This window comes from Sesamum indicum, linkage group LG13 (genome assembly GCF_026168435.1).
Source record: "Sesamum indicum cultivar Baizhima isolate 11 linkage group LG13, ASM2616843v1, whole genome shotgun sequence".
NCBI lineage: Eukaryota > Viridiplantae > Streptophyta > Magnoliopsida > Lamiales > Pedaliaceae > Sesamum > Sesamum indicum.
Window position 1 is genome coordinate 4,677,390 of NC_142669.1, and position 10,738 is coordinate 4,688,127.

At 32.9% G+C, this 10,738-nt stretch overlaps 1 pseudogene across 1 annotated transcript; it reads left to right on the forward strand.

Moving 5' to 3' along the window:
• The first annotated feature begins 4,889 nt into the window (after positions 1 to 4,889).
• LOC105179293 (ubiquitin C-terminal hydrolase 12-like) lies at positions 4,890 to 10,238 on the forward strand (annotated as a pseudogene). Its single transcript, XR_002286314.2, has 6 exons — positions 4,890 to 5,253; positions 6,102 to 6,157; positions 6,267 to 6,444; positions 6,523 to 6,624; positions 6,745 to 6,816; positions 6,935 to 10,238. The product of XR_002286314.2 is annotated as a ubiquitin C-terminal hydrolase 12-like (transcript).
• The last annotated feature ends 500 nt before the right edge of the window (positions 10,239 to 10,738 follow it).

A 10,738-nucleotide genomic window follows, 5' to 3' on the forward strand; every position in this document is an offset into this window, starting at 1 on the left:
ATGTTCTTATTCGGTAAAATAGAAGATGATTGATAGGAAGAGATTGCCAGAGAATTTCTTGCACCAGTGTACTTCCAGCATTTCTGGCTATGGGGAAAGCGCCAGAATAAAACTCATCGTCCTAATCGGCCATTGACACTCCTAGAGGAGTCCTACACCATAAACATCTTACGCTTCTTAATTATATTTTTTATCACTTTTGCCACATCATTATGCGGTTTTTCATGATTGTGTTCACATTGGATTTTCTACTCCTATTGCATCTTCTATTTAGTTTCACATATATATTTTGACGTGCATAAAATCTTTTCCCTAGATAAAATTAATAACATAATTTTTATACACGTGATATGTATATGTGAAATAAAATAGAAGATGCAACAAGAATTATAATAAAAAATGTAGTTCGAGTTGTGTTGGGTAATATATAGCATTGGCTTTTTATTTTCTATTTTCTTTTGGGTAGTTGTAAGGGTATGAGTTCGACAAAATTTTAAGATTCAAACTCAAGTTCGGGCTTGACATAACATGAAAAGGAAAAACTAAGTTCAAACTCAATGCTATTTATTAAGAAAATATAAATTTTGATTGGGAAGATAACTTTAAAACATTAATGTATTGAAGAATATTTATTAAACATATTACACAAACAAAAGAAAGATTTACCTTATGTTTAATCATAAAATATTGTATATATACATTTTTTTTAATCAAAAGTAGTTAATAAATTATGAAAGTATAATGGCAATTATAAATTATGAAACTGAATGTATAATAATCTTTAAATAGTTTTACTAATCGATTATTACAAAGTATAAAATTTTAAAAACTTCTTACTTATGCCAATTCTGCAAAATAGATTAGTTTAGTCAGCAAAGATGTGTAAAGATACAAATTAAATTATGTAAATAATTAAACATAAATTGCTAATTTACATATTTCATTAATAAAGTATAAAACATATAAAAAATATTCAGTGTTTCTTGGAATTTTTCATTACTATAAAGAAGATTATCGTACAAATATTTTTTGTTCTGAATTAATTATATAATAAAATTGTTTAATAATATAAATATATATGTATTGAAAAGATAATTTTCTAAAAATAAAACCAAACTGATTATGAAATAATTAAGATACTGCTATAGCAATTTAAATTATTATTTTGTTAATTATGTAAAATAAAAGAGAAGAACAAGTAGTATTATATCTCAATGTATAGAACATAAAAAAAAATACTAAATCATTTATTAATCATAACTTTAGTAAATATATAAGTTAAATTATCAGATTATTTTATAGAATTCAAAAAATAAGATATTCATTGAATGCAATTCTAATATATTTTACATTATAGTATTAAATATGTATTTATTTAGGGATAATTAGACGGCCTTTTCTTTAAATTTGGTATTATTATACATAAACTTTATGTGATTTGAGAAATTACATCTAGTACTACTAATTTTATGTTCATCTAAGAAATAGTTTTTCCCGTTAGTCAAAATTCACCCAAAGTGCTGATATTAGCAAAACAAAATTGAATGAAAATCCAGATTTTGCCTTTGATTGACTTATTACTGATGTATTGTAGGTCAAATATTTTTTTTCTATTTAAACTGCTCTTATACAGCTTCACGCACGCTAATACATTTGAGGAGGTATATCTTCACCCTTATAAAGGTTGTTTTGCTAGGAAAAAAATATTTAACCTGCAATAAGTAATAAGTCATTTGCAGGTAAATAGAGTTTTCCATTCCAATATCTTTTACTAATATATAAGAAAATTCTATGAATTTTGACTAATAGAGGGATTAAATTATTGAATGAAAATAAAAGGTATTGTTACTAAATGTAATTTTTCAAACTACAGACAGTTTATGTATAATTACATCAAATTTTAATGAACGATTATTTAATGAACGATTGTATAATCATCCCATTTGTATAAAAAAAGAGGAAACTTGAAGATAGAAACATATGTGGAAGGCGTGGTTAGAGTTTGTTGATTGGCTCTGCTTTTGATCTTGATCGACGTGGTTAGAGTTTGTTGATTGGCTCTGCTTTTGATCTTGATCGACACCATTTCCACTTCGGAGTAACTTACATGGGTACTAAAAGACACTTATTATTTTGAATGTCAGCCATATGATTGTATGAACATTTCAGACTGTTATATGATTGTAGGTCAGCCATTTAAAGAGGTTATCAAGTAAACAATCCCAATGCTAATAAATAGAGCATGCACAGGTAATTCATGATAATTCCAAATTTATGTAGTAAATGAGCTTTGAAGGCCTTTCTTTACATCATTGGTCTTATTAAATTTCTGTACTATGATTAAGAATTTGCGCTAGCCCTCTCCCTGATAAAGAAAGTGATGACATTTTACTGTTCTATAAGCTTTATGAGCCTGAGAAAGGGGAGTTAAGGTATTTTTCTTGTTCCCTTGTTTCCCATGAGGTTCTATGTGGAGAAAATATCTTTAGAAAAGATAGACACGAGTAATTCTCTGAAAAGTAAGGATAAAAAAGAATGGTATTGGCCTTTAATCTATTCTCATTTCATACCAGATATGCTGGAAGACTTTTTGTCAAGAGCTATGACAAGCCATCAGATATTTTAGAGAAGTTAAATCAACTTGCAGGCTATGCTCTTGATGAAGAGATAGTATTTGCTTATTTCTACATCCTGGTAAGAATCCTAATAGATTTTTGTTAGCTGCAACTTAAAACGAAACCCACATGCAACTGTTTTCATCAGATGGAGCTATTATTGCATCTGTCAAATGTCATGGAGATGAATTTAACTCATGTTACATGCAATTTCTTTGCAACGACTAAAAAATTGCTATGCGCATATAGAGTTTAAATGGTGAAGATATCTTAAAACAAAATGCCCAAATATATTTTAAACGGTGAAGATATCTTCTGTTTTTTGCTTCTCAGGAGATAAATTTTGAGCCCACAGTCGTGTGCGTACATTGACACGGGACTTACATTTACATTTAACCAGGTATATAAAAATCACAAGCACAAGCATCTTGTCAGGACAAAGATTGTATTTTGATAACTTTCTGGTTTCTTCTATTGCAACTAGAGAATGGGGACATTGTCTAGTATCAAAAGTCACTGCCTGCTAAAACAAGGAAACTATTTCGTTGCCCGAATATTCCATCTTTACTTGAATACCAGCATAGCCTTTAAGTACATTAGTAATATTTATCTATATGCATTTGCATCTTAGGTAGAATCACTACATTGTAGTTACAAGATATATGTTTCACATGTCATATTTCATTCTTATGTTGATGATCTTGCTGGATTGTGGGAATATCTTTTCCTAAAGTATCAAACATAATCCATATTGGTCTAACTTGGACCTTTTCGGCATATAGTTCATTTCGATAGCTCATTAATGTTTTTCAAAATTGCCTCTTTCACAACTAGCAGTTCTTCATATTTGAGCTTTTTTTTAATGTAAACACATCACTCTGAAGATGTCCAATCCTCTTCTTATTTTCCCCCTGGTTGCTTGTTTTGTAAGAATATTTTAAATATGTTGCGTGTTTCCTCGGTATTCTCTAACCTTGAACCAAAAAATATTTTGAAGGAGGTTCCATTTTATGAGACTGAAAACCATGTACAATTTTCAACTTTCTTGCAATTTTTTGTTATTCGAATTTTGAGAAATATGAAACCTCTCGTACTTTCCTCCCTCCGTACCTAGACATGGATGAGTATGCAAGTCAAGCTGACTTCTTTCTCAACCTGACTCCCTCCAAACCTAAACATGGGAGAGCATTCACATCATGCTTACTCCATGTCTTCCCCCTTCCAAACCTAGATCCGGATGAGCATTTACGAGAAGCTCAGGTTCCTCCCTCCAGACCTAGATGCGTATAAGCATTTATGTCAAGCTCACTTCATGTCTTCCTCTCTCCCAACATAGATGCGGATGCGCATTTATGTGAAAACTCACTTTATACGTTCCTCCATCCGAACCTAGGTGCAGATGAGCATGCATCTGGGTACTTCCTTGTCACATTCAACTTTTAGTTATTTTTAAGAAGAGTATAACTCCACTAGATTTTGTCCTTGTTATTCCTTCAAATAGTTCCTTCTCACTCCAATTCTCTTCTATAGCTTCCCTTTATAGTGTAATATTAATAGTTATTTATAATTTTAGACTTCATATAGTAGCTTTGCATTTGAATGAAAACCATATCTCTAGCTTTCTCGAGTTTACACTTATCCAATATCTCGCGCCTAGAAAATGAATCCTTATGTTTTTACTTGAATTTTATACTTAAAAATAGCAATAAGAGGGCTAACATAGATGAGACTTGTATTTGCTAGATTGGAGCTTGCTATTGCAAGAACCCTATGCTGCAAATCTCTTAAGATGAACAACCAATTTATTTCACTGCCATATTAGACATTAAATTCTTGCTTGCTCTCGAACTTATTTTTTATTTTTCTCTACGTGTTTCTCCTCCTTGAGATAGTCCCTTTTATCACATAGTCAATGATATGCTGCATATTGACTATTGTATAAGCTACCTAAAGATAGTGTAGTTAAATTACTTTCCTAGTCCATATTATTTGTTTCATAAAAAAGTTTTACCTATTGAAGTATTTGGATATCTAATGCAATTATTCGCTTAAAATTATAGAAAATATAAAACATGTACATTGTCTCTCCAAGAAAGCATGATTCATGCTGGAGTATAATGTTATATTATCCAATGATGTTGTTGGATTTTTTGGCCCATGCCCCCCCCCCCAATTGGATGGCAGCCCACTTGCTGCCCGGCCCATTACCTGACCCGACCCTTCTTCTACTTAACCCTATTCTTCCACTATTCAGTCGGTGCCTCTTCCTCTCCCTTCTTTCTATCTCTGATTTTGTTCCTCTCAAGTTCCCATTGCTCTTGGAAATCCCTCATCATCTCACCTCTTTCTATCTATGTTCTCTGTGTTCTATCAGTATATATATATTGGTCTTCTATGGTTTTAAAGAGATAGAACAACGACAAAACGAAAATCCCTTTTCGTGAAATAATTTGTGAGAATATTTGCTGAGTGTGAAAGAAACTTCTTAGTGGAATTTTAAGTGATTCTAAATGAAGCCTAAGTGGTCTCTTTATGGATCTTTGTGTCTTGGTGGCTTTGTGGTTTTTCTGCAACCATGAGGGTTGTCGGTCGGTGGTGGCACTTGGGCATTCAGTTGCCAGATCTGGCTCCTAAGCCGGTTACTTTACTGCTTTCCGTACTGTTATTATTCTATTATTCTACTTTATTCATTGATCTGAAATTATTGTATAAGGGTTTTCAAATCCACCATTATCTCTGTAAATATTGTTTCATTTGGGTTCATCACTTTGTGGATAAATTCCCAATAGATCTCATCATATTATCTTCCACAATTCTTTGAAATTCCACGCTGTTTCTATTTCTCCCTCTCTTGCTCCTTGTTTCTCGTTATCTTAGTGTGATGCCTATGTTTGTGTGCTTTATTGCTCTTCGGCTTCTCTTTTATTTTCTCTCTTTGCTTTTCTCCTCCTTGAAATGGTCCTTTTTATCACATAGTTGATGTTGTGCCTCATATTGACTGTATACGTTAATTGCCGGAACAAAGCATTATTAATTACTTTCCTAGCCCGTATTATTTGTTTGACTACAAAAGGTTTTACCTATTGAAGTATTTTGGTATTTAATACTATTATTTGCTTAAAGATATACAAAATATAAAATTTGTACATTGTCACCACCGAGAAATAATGAATCATATTGGAGTATAATATTATCAAGTGATCCGATCATATTATCTTCCACGATTCTTTAAAATTTTTGCTCTTTCTCTTGCACTTGGTCTTGATTCCCATTATCTTAGTGTGCATGTGCTTATGCATACCTGGACACTATTAGTTACTCAATGTACCCCATTTATAACATCTATTTCCTTTCAGTGACCCCAAAAAATAATGGTTCTAAGTCAAAAAGTATTATTCTTCCCTGTACCTTCTTGTTAAAACAATGATGTGATGCTTCTAACTTTCATTTAATATATCCTGCCTTTTTTGGTTTGTTGTTCTGCAGGTTATCCACTTTAGCTCCTGGGAAAGGCCTAAAAAGGATGAATTTTGTATACAACTGTGAGTTCAATAGAAGATAGACTTTTAATTCTAGAGTGTAATTTCCTATGTTATGATTGGTAATATTGATCCACATAACGCTGCTATTCAAATTCCACTAATTATGAAGGTCAAAGCTTGATTCATATGATGAAGTTGTTAATAAAGTAGCGAACCAACTCGGAGTTAATGGTCTGTCCAAACTACGGCTTACATCACACAATATCTATTCTCAGCGACCAAAAGCTCATCCTATAAGATATTGAGGAGCAGAAAACTTGTTAGAGATGCTGCTGCATTACGACCAAGTACGCATTCATACAACTCTAAGTCGGGGTTCATTCGATGAGGGTGTGAAACTAACAAAGCATTAATTTCTTGTTCAGCTTTCTGGTATTCTGTACTTTGATGTAGGGGATATACCTCTGCCAGAATTGCAAGAGTTGAGAACCCACAAACTAGCTTTCAGCTATGCGGCAAACTCTGAAGTGAGTATTCATTCATAATTGGACTTTATGCTCCTATACAAGTGCATACATATGCAAGACATGCAAAGTTATTATATATTTAGCAAACATTAAATTATCTTATTTGTTTTCCATATATAGCTGGAAACTCACAGTATTAGGCTGCCAAAAGAAAGCACTGTGGGTGATGTGCTTGCGCATCTCAAGGACAAGGTAATATAGCTGACAAGTTACTACCGGGAGTCTGCGTGTGTGTTCCTAGAATTCTAAGATTTGTCGCTTAACATAGCGTTATATGATTTTTAACTGTTGCAATGTTTACATTAAACAGGTGAAACTTTCTCGTCCAAATGCAGAGCTCAGGTTGCTGGAAGTAGTATCGCACAAGATCTATAAGGTCTTGAATTATTGCATCTTCTTTTTGTTTCATTCATTAGTTTCGTAATAATAATGTCAAAATAATATTTTTCTAAACATTTACTTAATAATCCAACTGAAATAGTTAAATTCAATTTATTTTACGCTGAAAAATCTTGTATGGGTTGACTACACACAAATTGCACGTGTCGGAGATATGCACTCTGACTTGGAAGTTGAGTCTCAGTACTTGCTAGGTTTTTGTATTTTGCCCATGTGCTCTTCACTTAGTAAATTGTATATTGTGTTTCCAAATGGATGTTAGAAATTTCTTATTCTAGCCTTCTATGCTTATTTTTTTAAGTTGCTGAAACTCCAAGTTCCTACAGATACATCCTAATAGTGATAAGATAGCAACAATAAATGAGAATCGCTAGGCTTTACGAGCAAAGGAGGTCTATTTCTATCTCTATACTTATGTGTGTCTATGCATAAAAATGCTTTCATTTTTCAGGTGATACACATAACAAAAAATATCTTGTTAATTGCTTGCCATGTTAGTACTGTGTCTTTGATAGGCTATGACACTTTTCCTTAAAAATTGGCTTCCCCATATGTTCATCTTTAATATCAACAATTTCTCCACTTTTATAATTTCTCATTGCAGATTCCAGAGGAAGAGAAATTTCTTGGACCAAGTAAATTTTTTATCCATGTGTGTCACTTCATGCATGAGGATGCTCAAAACCAGACGGTAGTATTTCAGTTCGTTACTTCATAGTTTTCCTTAGATATTTGTACTCATTCTACCTCTGTATTTCAACTGCAAGTGCATCTCTTTCATTTTCATCCTTTAAATTCTTATATATTTATTTTGCTTCTGGCAGCGAATTAAAACTCTTGGCGTGCCATTTTTATTGATGATCAATGATGGTGAAACTTTTTCTTGAATCAAGGTTCTTGTGCAGAACAAGTTGCAAGTACGAGATGAGGAATTTTAGAAGGTATTCCAGCCCGAGCCTAATTGTTACAATCACTTTAAATGAAGATGATGGTATCATGCTTATGTGGTTAGGCATGCTACAGCTTCTAATTTCAGCTTGAATCTTCTCGATTCTATGCAGTGGAGATTTCCTTTTGTGTCGCATAGTCAAGTAGAATACTTGGAGGACTCAGATACTTTGTTCGACCATTTCTAGGTCTCTCTCACTCTCTCACACAGACACACTCTGTGACAATATTTATATGCAGATGCGCTTAAATTTTATACTATGTTTTAACGCTACAGAGAAGCAATATTTGTGCTTCTTGGGAGCAATATCTTGGACTGGAACACGTTAACAATACCCCTAGAAGGCTCCTGCAGCAAATTAGGTAATCTATACTATGTTTTATTTTCATTTTTTTTAATAAATTTGATTTTGTTGCTCGATGTTGATAATTTTGCCGAAAGCTTTGCTAAAAACCTATTTGCAAATCTTTTGGCAACATTATGAACATCAAGCAACAATCAAATTTATTAAAAAAAATGAAAATAAAACAAGGTATAGATTACCGAATTTGCTGCAGGAGCTTTCTAGGGGTATTGTTAACGTGTTCCAGTCCAAGATATTGCTCCCAAGAAACACAACTACTGCTTCTCTGTAGAGTCAATACATATTATGAAATTTAAGCGCATCTGCATATAAATATTGTGGCAGAGTGTATCTGTGTGAGAGAATGAGTGAGACCTGGAAATGGTCGAACAAAGTATCTGAGTCCTCCAAGTATTCTGCCTGACTATGCTACAGAAAAGCAAATCTCCACTGCATAAAATCGAGAAGATTCAAGCAGAAAGTAGAAGTTGTAGCACGCCTAACCACATAAGTATCATACTACCATCTTCATTTAAAGTGATTGTAACAATTAGGCTCGGGCTGGAATACCTTCGAAAATTCCTTATCTCGTACTTACAACTTGTTCTGCACACGAACCTTGATACGTGACAAAGTTTCACCATCATTGATCATCAATAAAAATGGCTCGCCAAGAGTTTTAATTCGCTGCCGAAGCAAAATGAATATATAAGATTTAAAAGGAAGAAAATGAAAGAGATGCACTTGCAGTTGAAATACAGAGGTAGAACGAGTACAAATATCTGAGGAAAACTATGAAGTAACAAACTAAAAATACTAACGTCTGATTTTGTGCATCCTCATGCATGAAGTGACACACATGAATCAAACATTTACTTGCGCCGAGAAATTTCTCTTCCTCTGGAATCTGCAATGAGAAATTATAAAAGTGGAGAAATTGTTGATTTTAAAGATGAAAATATGGGGAAGCCAATTTTAAAGGAAAAAGTGTCGTAGCCTATGAAAGATACAGTTCTAACATGGAAAGCAACTAGCAAGATATTTTTTTTTTATGTGTACCACCTGAAAAATGAAAGCATTTATATACATAGACACACATATGTATAGAGATAGAAACAGACCTCCTCTGCTCGTAAAGTCCAACGATGTCATTTATTGTTGCGATCTTATCACTATTAGGAAATATCTGTAGGAACTTGGAGTTTCAGCAACTTAAAAAAATAAGCATAGAAGGCTAGACATAAGGAATTTCAAACATCCATTTGGAAACACAATATTCAATTTAACTAAGTGAAGAGCACAAGGGAAAAATACAAAACCTAGCAAGTATTGTGACTAAATTTCCATGTTGGAGTGCATATCTTCGACACGTCCAATTTGTGTGTAGTCAACCCATACAAGATTTTTCAGCATAAAATAAATTAAATTTAACTATTTAAGTTGGATTATTAAGTAAAAGTTTAGAAGAATATTATTTTGATATTAATATTACGAAACTAATGAATGAAACAAAAAGAAGATGCAATAATTCAGGACCTTATAGATCTTGTGCGATAATACTTCCAGCAACCTGAGCTGTGCATTTGGACAAGAAAGTTTCACCTGTTCAACGTAAACATTGCAATAGTTAAAAATCATATAATGCTATGTTACACGACAAATCTTAGAATTCTATGAAGACACACACGGACACTTCCGGTAATAACTTGTCAGCTGTATTACCTTCTCCTTGAGATGCTCAAGCACGTCACCGACAGTGCTTTCTTTTGGAAACCTAATACTGTGGGTTTCCAGCTATATATAGAAAACAAATAAGATATTTAGTGTTTGCTAAATATATACTAAATTTGCAAGTCTTGCATATGTATGCACTTGTATAGGAGCATAAAGTCTACTTATTAATGAATACTCACTTCAGAGTTTGCCGCATAGTTGAAAGCTAGTTTGAGGATTCTCAACTCTTGTAATTCTGGTAGAGGTATATCCACTACTTCAAAGTATAGAATATCAGAAAGCTGAGCAAGAAAGTAATGCTTTGTTAGTTTCACACCATCATCAAATGATATTAAGCAAATAATAGCATCAAATACCAAAATACTTCAATAGGTAAAACCTTTTGTAGTGAAACAAATAAAACGGGCTAGGAAAGTAATTAATTATGCTTTGTTCAGGCAATTAATGTATACAATAGTCAATATGAGGCCCAACATCGTTTATGTGATAAAAGGGACCATTTCAAGGAGGCCAAATGAAAAGAGAGAAAATAAAAGAGAAGTCAAAGAGGAATAAAGCACACAAACATAGAACTTACACTAAGATAACAAGAAACAAGGAGCAAGAGAGGGAGAAATAGAAAGAGCGAGGAATTGCAAAGAATCATGGAAGATAATATGATGAGATCTTTTGGGAATTTATCCACAATG